Raw genomic sequence first — 12,162 nt, forward strand, 5'->3', positions numbered from 1 at the left:
GGTTACCGAATCCCCACCCCCTCCCTCACCCTCCTCTTCATTTTTTTTGTTCCATTTATGCTTCTTCCACTTCTATGATTGACAGCTTGCTCCTGTACTCATGTTGTTCACCCACGAGTCCCTCTCCCCTATGTTCTCATTCTTCCCCGTGCCCTTTATTCCTCCAAGGCTTCCTCTATGTTGTCTCTCTGCCCTGCTCTTGGTTGTGTCCCTCCCCAACCCTCACCCTCACACGTCCTCCCCAACCCTCACCCTCACACGTCCTCCCCAACCCACAAACATTTTCACTGTTCGTTTCGTTCTGTTATGTTTTGGCCCATTTTGTGTTCTCGGTTCTCCATGAGCCTCCATGATCCAAGCAGATCAAAGAAGTTATAATACATGTAATCAGTTTGTTGGGAAATTGTTATTTTAGGTAATTGTTTTCAGGACACCACATGTGTCATAAACCCAGCACAGTTTGGCTCCTTTATTAGTACCTGCACCTACAATTGATCCTGATTGGAACACCCTAACAGAATCGCAGCCTTGATGCACTTCTCGACAAGCTGTTGTAAAAATATATAAAACGACACCATTCCATCTGTCACGTAGACCAGGCCAAGGTTCAGCCATTCATTTTATTGGTCGCACAAGAGGGAATGGGGGAAGGTTGTGGCAAGGGTAATGGTGAAAGCAAAGTAATCTGACATGCAAACCTTTCATCACGAGATGCACTCGTACCTGTTATTCATCCACCATGACTAGAACATAGACACTCAGTCTCTGCTAACCGTCCAGCAGTGTTTCTCTGTAAAGCAGTGGTTAGTAGTTAGTACTAGTATAAGCGCTGACAAGAATCATTGGCTGTGCTGGAAAACGTGTGCTGCACTGCTCAAAAATGCCAGTTACCATGGGTCTGGCACACACCCCTCATGCTTCCTCCAACAGGAACAAACGGGCATGCAACAGGATGGGGTGATTTTGTTAACACGCATACCGGCTCGTGCCTCGTGAGTGTGCGCCTAAGCCAGTTGTATGCTCAGATCAGGCTGAAAAGCACGGTTAGTTGTGCTGAAAAGTGCTGCCTGTACAATCCTTTGACAATGGTCAAAGCAAGTACAGCACTGGTGTATACCATACACGCCAAGCCCCCATAATAACTCACAATTATGCACAGGCACACACAATGACACTCCCCGACTACTATGTGGCACTCTTAATGCTCTTCCCAGTTCACGCCTTGTCAGTGTCCACATAAACAGACTGTTTGGCATTGTGCTTAAAAACACAATCGGTCCCACTGAGGAGCACGGGTTGGACTCTCTTTTGGCAAGGTGTACAGCCCAGTACTGGCTTATCTGGCCAATGCTAATGACATTTCTTCCTGCATGCAAAAACCTTCTTGGAATTTGTGTCAGTTCTTTGAACAACCACAACCACAACCATGGCCACTAGCCTTGAATCTTGACAGCACTTGCCTCAGCCACTAATGCTTATTTCCTGAACACACGGACCCACATTCGGGATTCTGCCTTCTCTGCAATCATCCAGCTACCTTAGACCTTTATCTGACAAGCAACAAAAACATTATACAACCAGGACATTCGGTAAAGCGCATACCTCCGCCATGCAATGCCTGATCCACGACAACATATCAGGCCCAATACATTTTTGAAATATCATGCGATATATCGTTTTTGGCCCGATCACTCAAATGGTGAAGAATCACTTTAAAAAAAGAAAAAAAAAATTCTCATATCCAGACTCGGATTGGGATATTCACCAAAATCAAATCAATTCGTCCTTGCTACACACCCAAAGTGTCCAACAAGTTTCTTCCGAATCCGTCCACAACCTTTTTGAGATATTGTGCTATATATTAGTTTAGCCCTATCTCTCAATGGTGAAGGATCACTTACAAAAGAATTGAATCCGAATCTGGATTCACATCTTCACTAAAATTGAATCAATTCTTCCTTGTTGCACACCCAACATGTCCACCAAGTTTCGTCCGAATCCGTCCACACCTTTTTGAGATATCGTGCTATATATAGTTTTTGGCCCTATCTCTCAATAGTGAAGAATCACTTAAAAAATTATTGTAGTCGGATCCAGATCTGGATCTTCACCAAAATCTAATCAGTTCATCCTTGTCACACACCCAACCTGTCCACATAATTTAATCTGGATCCGTCGACAACTTGTTGAGATATTCTACAAACAAACAAACCCCCCCCCAACCCGACAAACAAACAAATAAGAAGAACACGTCATGCAGAGCATGACACTTGCAAAATTAATTAAACAAATTTGACCTCAAACATAATTGGTGGATTAATTCAATGACCGAATATGCAAATCCTCTTCAAATCTCAAGTGAAGCGAATGAAAATTGACAATTTTAGAATTTCGACCTATGTTGACCTTTTGGCCTATGTGGACCTCAAAAATAATTGGTGGTTAAATTCATTGACCTAAAGTATAAACCCTCTTTAAATTTCAAGTCAATTGGATGAAAATTGAGGATTTTAGAAACACCACCTTAGTTGTTGACCTTTTGGTCAATGTTGACCTCAAAAATAATTGGCTGCTTGAATTCATTGACATGAAATATCAATCCTCTTTAAATTTCAAGTCAATCGGATGAAAATTGAGGAATTTAGAAATCCCAGCTAAGTTGTTGACCTTTGGCCTATGTTGACCTTTTGGTCCATGTTGACCTCAAAAATAATTGGCTGGTTGAACTCAGTGACCTGAAATATAAATCCTCATCAAATTTCAAGTCAATAGGATGAAAATTGAGGAGTTTAGAAATCTCACCAGAGTTGTTGACCTTGGGACTATGTTGACCTTTTGACCTCAAAAACAACAGGCTTCTTCCTTATGACAAACTCTCCCATGTCGTAAAGTTTCGTGAAGATCGGTTTAAAATTGTGACCTGTAGGCGATAAACAGACAGACAGACAGACAGACAAACAGACAGTTAGACAGACAAACAGACAGAATAACAAAATCGATTAACCAATATACTTGAAAAATCTTCGATTTTGCAAGTAACAAACACACAAACAAACAAACAGACATAAAGGGGTGAAAGCGTAACCTCTTTCACCTTTGGTGACGGAGGTAACAAGAAAAAGAGCAATCAAAGATTGCAGAAAACAGACCCTTTTGTGTGGTGTTTGTTTCGTTTTGTGTGGTGTATTACGTAATTAATAAGAGACATAACTCGAACTGCCACTTTATAACTGCTGGCAGTGATGACCGGGTACCGCTTTGATGCAACCCCGCTTTGATCGGACACCTGACCCTGACTCGTGACGTTTAAAAAAAATTATTATTCAATTAAATGTAGAATGTGATTAAAATAAATTCAATTCATATCAAATGAAAGACCAAATTGTTACAGTCCTGCATTGGAGTAATCAGAAGGAACCCGAACAAGCAAAAACCAAAGATGAAGTCATCAGGAGGAACTTGGATAGGATTTGGGTTTCAGCTGCGACTCCTCCACCCTCAAACCCATCCAACGCACAACCAAGTGAGCCTTATTAAAATAATAATAATAATAATAAAATAATAATAATAACAATAATAATCAAAAAAATCAAAAAGAACCCACATCAAAAAATCACATAATTCTGGTTGCGAGGCAATGCATCCGATGAGGTTGAAATTTAAATCCCATATTCCCCATCACCGCTAGATCATAATTGTGAAGTTTCATGTCAATCGATGAAGCGGTTCAAGAGAAAGAAATTTTTTTTTAAAATTTTGCTTAATCCAATATGGCTGCCAGACCATGTGACCTATCAATTATTCTTGAATACCCTGGTATTCCCAAAGCTTGGGGAACATGGGTATGAAGTTTCTCCTCAATCTGTCCAGCCGTTCTGGAGAAGATTTTTTTTTATAGGTTTTTGGGTAAATCCAATACGGCTGCCAAACTATGTGACCTATGATGTCATAGGTGTGAATGTTTTGTGCCTCATGGATAGACAGTCATACCTGTGAAGTTTTGCCTCGATCTATTCAGCCGTTCCAGAGAAGATTTTTGAAGATTTTTTTTTTTTAAACAATATGGCTGGTAAACCACGTGACTGATGACATCTTCAATTTTTTTTTCTGTGGATCAATTTATCCCCAGATGACCCTCAAAAATGTTCATACTGATCTGATGTAGCGTTCTACGTATGCAATGATGACGTCATAACGAAGGCACCCCTGACATCATAAAAAAATGACACTTATTCCACATGAGGATTGCTTGCCATGCGCCAAGTTTCAATTTTTTCTTTGGTGCGGTTTCGGAGATACAGAGGTCCAAAGTTTTTCCTTTATTCCAACATGGCTGCCACACCACATGACCTGCGACATCATAATTATCATTAAAACATTCTGCATGAGTAGTCGCTCCAATGGCCAAAAAAAAAAAACTACTTTATAGAAATACTGCACGTGTGGAGTGTTGCTGTTACCGACTTCCTCATATTCCACTGTTAACAACACCCGTATAGGCCTGATGTGGCTAATGTGTCCAGCGACCGCAACCCCATCAGGCTGATTGACAGTCGTCACCCAGCCCACCCCTCTGATCCCTTCCTATTCCTTTACAAAGGAATGCAATTTTGCATACTTTACGCTTTTTAGAGAAGATACTCCAACTTTAGTTTTGTACGTAGCAGGTGGGACCGACATCTTTTTTTTTCCACGCCATCCCGACATAGAAAGTGTGAGCGCACTCTGATATCGTGGAACACACCGACCAGCACCCGCTGTGCTGCTGTGCGTGTTGTGTTGTTACTCGCTGTGAAAATGCACAATCGGACAGTCCTCTTGCACCTTGGTAGTCTTGTGTCCATGGTTCACCATCAAGACCCTCACCCTTGACTCTTTTTCTTCCTCTTCTATTTAATGGCATCTCTTTAGAGCAGCAAGACTCGAGATTAATTTTACCATCCCCCAAAAAGAAATCAGATACATTGATATCATTCCCCTGTTACGGATCTACATTCCTGCAAGTTTCTTTCACGGTTTTTTTTAATCCGTGGCTTTACAGAGTCTTGCTTGTAATCCTGAAAAGTAGATCCTGCAGTCCTTGGTAACCAATCCTGATTCTTCCAATTGACTCAAAAAAGCTGTGCATTGATGAATCATCAAATAGACATTTCATGATAAAATTCTTGACATCTTCCGGTTCGGAACATCGAATAAAGTCCCATTCTACAGAGACAGAGGTTTAATACCTCATGTGTGAGTCAGTCTACCTAAAATCAACCACCTGATCTTTTTGGAATAGTTCAGCGAAATTTGTACAAGTTCCAATGATTGGGTGTGAAACAGTAAAATCTTCCGATAGTACAATAACCCAGTTGAACTTGACACCTTTCTGGGTTTGGCCAAAAAAAAGATCATGCAATGAACCTCTGGTGGGCTCAGATGAATTTGGATTTGTGCTTCAAATGGATTACTTGCTTGGTTGCCTGATCACATGCCTCGTTGCTTCTGAGTCCTGCATGAACAGGGATCCATGCCAGGTGGATGATTGTACCAATCCGATTGGTAGTTAGGAAGGTGCAATACCTGTATCAAGCCTGTTTGGATTCCAAGGCTTCGAGAGCTGACAATGAATTGGGGAAAAAAACTAAAAACTGAACTTAAAAGGTTACAAAGATCCATTATAGCACCATGACAATGTGGACTTCTACTGAAAACACTGAGAGGAAGCTGGTTTGTCTGTTGGGTTCGGCAACATTAATACCTGGGATACATATTGCTGCTGCTGCTCTTCTCCTTAATATAGGATCATTGGAGCTATCTGTAGAAATGTGCAAGGATCAGCTGCAAACTGCTGGATGTATATTCCGATACCTGTTTTTGCATCACCATCGAAGATCATCGAAGTCCAAGGAGGTCAAATGGGCATGACATTGGAAGTATTTTATGGGACAGGATCTAAACTCGAACTTTTTGATGCTCACATGCAATCCAACAGGCAGATATTCTGATTTTTTCCCCCAGATCATTGCATGTCGGTTTATTGGCTTCTACTTCCTTTCCAAAACCAACTTTGAAAATTATTCAGCAAGTTATGGTTCTGTAAGAACTTAAGAAATATACCAGATGTTTAGTAACAATCTTTTCGATTAATTTATACAACATGGAGGTCAGTGAAATTACATGACACGAGGACTAATTCTGACCTTTTCCAATGTGGAATTTATCGGATGACAAAACCACATTATATGGATCGAGAATGCGTGTGTGTGTGTGTGTGTGTGTGTGTGTGTGTGTGTGTGTGTGTGTGTCTGTGTGTGTGTGTGTGTGAGATAATTATACAATCAAAAGAATCTGGGCCAAGGACACGTGCTGGGGGTACCCGGGGTCAGGTCATGGGCACAAGCCCCCCTTTCCCCCGCAAGGGTGGGGAGCTGACTTGCGATTTTCCCTTGTACACGTGGCACAGTGCAATCGGTTCACTGACTACTGCTAGAGAGAGACGGGGGGGGGGGGTGGGGGGGGATTAAGAGCCATGGCACAAACTATATTTGCTGTACCTCCCTCACTTCCTCCCTCCCCCATCAATCTACCTAAAATCACCAACCTGATCTTTTCGGGATAGCTCAGCGAAATTTGTACGAGTTCCAATGATTGGGTGTACTTCGTAATAAAATATTCCATTGGAACAATAACCTCATTGAAATTGACACTTTTTTGGGTTTGTCCAAAAAAAAAAAAACATGCAATGAACTTCTAGAGGGCCCAGAGGGAGCGGGTGTTTCTACCGTCAGTCAAGGAGGAAGGACACCATTATTTGCTTTCCGAATAACATTAGGTTCCTTTAAAGAAAAAAAGTTTAGCAATGAGTTTAGCAATGGTTGAATCATAAATAATGTCCTGGAACCGATTCAGAATTTGTTGCTTATACGCTGTAAAATAATCATTGATGCAACCATCTGTAGCATTTGCTCGGTGTTTGCTCAGCACCTTTGCCTTATCCTTATGCAAGTAAATAACGTCATTTTGACTTTCTCAGGAACAGTAATTTTTTTAAATCACCATTTATAACTCACCTCATTCACTTTATTCCTCTCTTTACTGTTTAGAGAGGGAAAAGAGGGGAGGTGGAAGGATATATCAAAGAGCAGCAAGAATGCTAAGAACCATACTCTGCTCATTTAATTAACTACTGTATAGAAACCAGTTCCATTTAAATTCAATAACATATTCCATTCTTCAACTTTTCCTCATTCTTGTGAGTGCACTTTTCCTTTCCTTAATTGCCTGTTTTTTTTGTTAATTGCCTGTCTTGTGAGCCGGTGCATACTCACAGCTCTGCTCGGCTGCACCTGATCTGGTAAGTTAGAGTACGTATTGAGGGCATGAGACCTCCCCCTCCTTGGTGTGCTCGTCCACATGTAAGGTATCATGTGAGATAGTGTAACCCTGCTAGATTGGCAGTACCAATCCGTGCTTGCGGTTGCTTAATGACCCGCCATAGCATGAAGTTATTCATGCCCAGAGTCCTCAGGACCAGGTATGAGAGGAATTATAGCGCTTTTCCTCGTGGTGAAACTCGAACCCCAGATCCATTGGACTATGTTTTGCTTCATGGACGTAAACCCGGGTTATTTTTTTTGTTTTGTTTTTCGGAGTGACCGAGGCAGCTGTCATCGTCTTTAACAGCAACCTCAATCGCTTTGTATCAATATATGTTGTCTGCTCAATCATACAAGAGTGTTTATCTGTTATCCTCTCAACCAGTTGAGTCTATGATGTGAATCTATTTACTCAGCTGGCATCTAGTGGAAATGTTTGGAGTCATTTTGGATGTACAGGCTCAGAACACATTTCAGCAGATGCACTTTATGAGAGCCGTTTCGGGGTTTATCATCTCCTGGAATGTTTCGCGATAATGTGCACACACGGGCCCGCCATCTCAGCTCTGCAGGAACAGTTGACGCATCTGATGCAGCTTCGAGATGAAAACTGCGAAATAACGATGACATCAACAAATAAAAATAAATCTTAGTATGGATATTCCTGAGATTGAGTGAAGAGCCAGAGAGTGAGATTATCAGGACACTCACCCATTGGCCTGTGGTTTACATCCCTTTTGATAAAAAAAAAGTGATTTAATTAGCCTGAGTAGCTTTAGCTTTGTTGTTGGTGATTGGTCGTTTGCATTGGATGTGTGACTCTGGAAGGGGTTGGCCAACTGTACGGAATGAGGACAGCTCGAGAATTTCCATTTATTGACAGTACGGGAATGCATTCTTGCTGCACACGTTACAATGCAAAGGCATACAGGTGGCCAACTGGGTGTAACGAAGGCTGGGTGAAGATGTCTTGGCCCCTATGAATCCGTGCTGAGTCATTTGCACCATCTTCAGGTCCTTTCAAATCCATGGCTCCAGGAGTGCACACTCAGAAGAGATACCGATAATGTTCTCTTGAAAGTTTTCGGTATCTCTTCTGCAGGCTGAAGGGTGCCCTCTTGATTTATTTAGTGTTCTGTATTACTGAAGGGGTCTCATGCACAGACAAGACACTGAGAATTGGAAAATCTCTTTCTCCCCTTTCCGTAATCTTCTTTTTTCACTTCAAATGTTATGTTTCAGGATAACTGCCTGAAAGAAAAAGCGAGGTTTTACGCTTTGTTTCCATTTCTTTGTTTTTTTTGCCTCAAGGCAAGTTTTAACAATTAAGATGTTTGGTTACACTTGGTAATGAACATGGTAATTAAATAATTTTCTTCGATATGGATACAAACAAACATGACATAATAGTGACCGAAGATTTTCGTGCTGCACTCTTCAGGGTAAAAATCGCAGCAAGTGAAGGAGGAAGTGAAGGCGCGTGCTTTATACGCAGGTATAAACAAGGTAGACGCTGATTGGTTCAACCGTAATGACGTCACAGTTAATCCGAACGCCAATTGGTCGGCTCATCATCTTCATCTCGATCTCCCATTGGCTGGAGCAGAGTTCGTCGATGATTGACGTTTGCAACCGCATCCTGGAGAGAGGGGGGATGGGTTTCCCCCAAGGTCCATTCACCATTTGTTACCGTATTTCCCTTGATCTTTCTATGCTGATAGAGACACAGAGATCGTACAAATTCCTTTTGACGACATAATATCGGATCGGTGGGAAGGATGATGGTTGCTTCCAACATACGTAAATGAAACGAGCTCCGACCTCGGCTCAATATCCTGAACATATCTGCATTGTCCTGGTATGCACAGATAGTGTTGGCAACCAGGTGTTGTGCAATGGCAGATGAAGCAGGTACAGTGGCCGGTGGTTGCTGGATATTTCTGCATACTCGCACTGGTTGTGTTCTAACCTTCACAATCTTTCTTCGAATCGCCAGGGGGATGTGTTGTTTGATCTGATCAGCCAATCTTAGTGTTGTGCGGCCCACGTACCGAGCTTCACATCGGCACTTAAACTCATAAATAACATTGCTGGTTTGTGAGGTGGGCAGCACATCCTTGTTGACTGAAGTCAGCAAACGGCGAGAGGTAAAGATTACTCGGGGTTGCACAGCCAGAAACGTGTTGGACACGATACGTTTGATTTGTACTTCAAACCTTCGTAATGATTGCCTTTTCCAGGGCATCCTGATATAGACTGGACATTCGTCCGGACCGATCTTTTGTCGTGTTTAGAAACTTGTGTATGTATCTCTTCACTATATGCTCAGGGTAACCATTCTCACAGAGTATATTAATGATTTTGTCAATTTCAGCAGAAAGATTAGAAGGTGAACAAATCCTCTGTGCTCTGTTAACCAGGATATTGATCAAGGCAATTTTGTTTCTCGTGGAGCTGTAAGAGTCCCAGTGAGTATACTGCCCTGTGAAAGTCAGCTTCCAGGAGACGGATGTTGTGAAACCAAGGTTGGATCTATCAACCAACACGTCCAAAAATGGTAACGTGTTTGACGATTCTAGCTCCGTGGTAAACTTCAGCGCGGGATGGAGAGTGTTGAGCCATGCCTGAACATTGTCACATGCCGTCCGAAATTCAAACAAAGCAAAAATGTCATCAACATACCGATAGTATACGATGGGGGAAATCTACCCCTTGCCGACCAGTCAGTTTCTGCATTTCATGATAGCCTACAAAGCTATTTGCAAGAGCTGGGCCCAATGGAGAACCCATGGCCACACCATCCGTTTGAACATACATCATGTTGATAAAACTGAATTCCACCTCCCTTGTTGCTGTGTTCATTAATTCCACGAAGACGTGTTCCGAGATCATCGGTTGTTCCAGATCGGTGTGATGCAGCAAATGTGTGCATATCTCAATCGTCTCCGTCAATGGTACATTCGTGAACAAGCTTTTAATATCAAAGGATGCCATTATGTTGTCCTCACTTGTCGGTGTTTTAGCTCTAATTGATTCTGCAAATGTGAAGGAATCCTGAACCACGAAATGAGAAAGTGAATCCATCCTGGTTGCAGTACCTCTCCGAACCACTTGGCAAGTTCATGTTGTGCTGATCGCACCATGGACAGTATCGGTCTGAGAGGGATATTCTCCTTGTAATCTTCCTGCTGAAATTGACAAAATCATGAATATACTCGGTGAGAATGGTTATCCTGAGCATATACTTAAGAGATACATACACAAGTTTCTAAACACGACAAGAGATCGGAAGATTGGTCCGGACAAATGTCCAGTCGACATCAGGATGCCCTGGAAAGGGCAATCATCACGAAGGTTTGAAGTACAAATCAAACATATTGTGTCCAACACGTTTCTCGCTGTGCAACCCCGAGTAATCTTTACCTCTCGCCATTTGCTGACGTCAGTCAAGAAGGATGTGCTGCCCACCTCACAAACCAGCAATGTTATTTATGAGTTTAAGTGCCGATGTGAAGCTCGGTACGTGGGCCGCACAGCACTAACATTGGCTGATCGGATCAAACAACACATCCACTTGGCGATTCGAAGAAAGATTGTGAGGGTGAGAACACAACCAGTGCGAGTATGCAGAAATATCCAGCAACCACCGGCCACTGCACCTGCTTCATCTGCCATTGCACAGCCCCTGGTTGCCAACCCTATCTGTGCATACCAGGACAATGCAGATATGTTCAGGATATTGAGCTGAGATCGGCACGGAAAGATCAAGGGAAGTACGGTAACAAATGGTGAACGGACCTTGGGGGATACCCATGCCCCCTCTCTCCAGGATGTGGTTGCAAACATCAATCATCGACGAACTCTGCTCCAGCCAATGGGAGATCGAAGTGAAGATGATGAGCCGACCAATTGGCGTTCGGATTAACTGTGACGTCATTACAGTTGAACCAATCAGCGTCTACCTTATTGAGACCAGCGTATAAAGCACGCGCCTTCACTTTCTCCTTCATTTGCTGTGATTTTTACCCTGAAGAGTGCAGCACGAAAAGCTTTGTTCACTATTATGTCTTGTTTGTTTGTTTATATCCATATTAAAGTTCTGTAGTACCAAACATCTGTTAATTTTCTTATAATTTGTTTTTCATTGAACTTAGATATTAATCTGCCCAAGATGTTGGTCTGGTACCATGTGTGTGGATTTGGTGTTTCGGTAATGTTTAGAATAAATACAGAGTTCATCATATGCCAAACCGGTGTTCCTCTTCATCTCTTCGACGCGCTCATTGCCGCTTGCCATCTGCAGCCGATCACCTCAATTTTTAGTTGAAAACTCGTTTGCTAAATTTGGCAACCAAAGTCGTGTACGAGGCATTACCGCTCGGCCGTTCTTGCGATTGGATTCCAGCAAGTTGGTCCTTTAATAAAGGGGACAAAATGTAAACAATGTTGTTACACAGAAGTCAAGCCTCATGGAAGAGCTCAATCACACAAGGCAGCAAGTTGGCACAACAAGAAGAGCAATTGAGTAACAAGTAAATACAGTACTCCCAAAAGAGGAAGTGTTTTAAGCTTCAATCTTGGATCCATGTTTCCACCATGGAGTAATTGCCAACACAAAAATGTAAGTTTGGCGGTTGTCAAACAAAGGTCAGCAAAAGCAAATGACCCAACTTGAAATAAGTCTGGAATGCTAGATACCTTCCTTCTATTTCGCTAAATGTATTAGGGACTCAAATTGGATTCCATCTTAAGACTAATCTACATGGATAGCTTCAGGTTGCCATCAAACTTTCAGAGTGCA

At 42.2% G+C, this 12,162-nt stretch overlaps 1 long non-coding RNA gene across 1 annotated transcript; it reads right to left on the bottom strand.

Annotated features, from left to right (window-relative positions):
• Nucleotides 1-577: 577 nt before the first annotated feature.
• LOC147032036 (uncharacterized) lies at nucleotides 578-11,245 on the bottom strand. Its single transcript, XR_015055015.1, has 2 exons — nucleotides 2,803-11,245; nucleotides 578-790 (listed from the first exon to the last, which is right to left on the bottom strand). It is a non-coding gene; the product is annotated as an uncharacterized LOC147032036 (long non-coding RNA).
• Between the last annotated feature and the right edge of the window lie 917 nt (nucleotides 11,246-12,162).

Source organism: Eptatretus burgeri, chromosome 2 (genome assembly GCF_056783735.1).
Source record: "Eptatretus burgeri isolate ZD-2024b chromosome 2, Ebu_testis_v1, whole genome shotgun sequence".
NCBI classification, from domain to species: domain Eukaryota; kingdom Metazoa; phylum Chordata; class Myxini; order Myxiniformes; family Myxinidae; genus Eptatretus; species Eptatretus burgeri.